A 1,385-nucleotide genomic window follows, 5' to 3' on the forward strand; every position below is an offset into this window, starting at 1 on the left:
CCCAAGTTACGTCGTCAATTTCCGAATAAAGTATGGACTATTATATATTTCTGGAAAGCTCTGGATGTCTACTATCCAACGCCGTTGAGAGCGCACCAATTGGAGTTCTGTAGCTCTAGAAAATCCATTTCGAGTGCAGGGAGGTCAGATTCCAATAGCATCAGCAGTCCTTTTGTCAGCCTTTCTCAGAGTTTTGCTCAAGTCCCTCAATTTCAGCCAGAAATTACTTGAAATCACAGAAAAACACACAAACTCATAGTAAAGTCCAGAAATGTGAATTTAACATAAAAACTAATGAAAACATCCCTAAAAGTAGCTTGAACTTACTAAAAACTACCTAAAAACAATGCCAAAAAGCATATAAATTATCCGCTCATCAGAAAGGTAAGTGTGTTCTCCATGGAGGTTTGGGGTGGATAGGAGGGTACATTATTTTGGAGAAAGAGTTCATGGTAGGAAGGTGGTTCATCTTGATAATGGCATGGAGATGGTGAATATTGAGATGGTGGCTTATGAGAGTAATTTTGTTGGAATGGGGGTGGTTCTATGTGTGGTTCATTTGGCTCATAAGGTGGTTGGTATGGTGGATATGGATTAGGGTCATATGGAGGTGAATGGTGGAAAGGGGCTTGTGAGTATGGTGGTCCAAAGTCATGTTGAGGAGGGGGTTCATAGGCATATGGTGGTGGTTGTTGATAATCAAAGGAGCGCTCACCATAACCATTGCCTTGATATGCATCACAAAACGGTTGTTGATAGTCCATTGGAGGTTGTTGTTGCCATGAGGGTTGATCGAATCCTTGTGGCTCCTACCATCTTTGATTTTTCCAACCTTGATGCCTATTCTCATTGTAATCTCCTCTTCCTGCAACATAATTATAACCAGACTCATAGCCAAAGGGGTGAGAGTTCATAGTAATAGGAAAAAATAAAAACAAAAACTAACAAAAAGAAAATATTTTGAAAAAGATATAATTTTTGAAAAAAGATAAGATAAGATTTTTTGAAAAAGATATGATTTTTGAAAAAAGATAAGATAAGATATTTGAAATTTAAAACTAAGATAAGATAAGATAAAAAAATTTAAAATAAAAATCTGAATTTTTTATAAAAAATATTTACAATAACCAATAATAAGGCACACGTTTGTAATTCCCTGGCAACGACGCCATTTTGACGATCGGATTTCCTATCGGTAAAGAAATTCACAAATATAATTGCTTTGTAAGTATAGCTTCTAAACCAATAGAAAATCCTTTCGTACAAACGTTTTGGTTGTCACAAGTAACAAACCCTTGATAAAATTGATAACCGAAGTATTTAAACCTCGGGTCGTCTTCTCAAGAAATTGAAGGGAGGTGTTCTTATTATTGGTTATGCAAAGA

The sequence above is a fragment of the Arachis duranensis genome, chromosome 5, assembly GCF_000817695.3.
Source record: "Arachis duranensis cultivar V14167 chromosome 5, aradu.V14167.gnm2.J7QH, whole genome shotgun sequence".
In the NCBI taxonomy this organism is placed as follows: Eukaryota; Viridiplantae; Streptophyta; class Magnoliopsida; order Fabales; family Fabaceae; genus Arachis; species Arachis duranensis.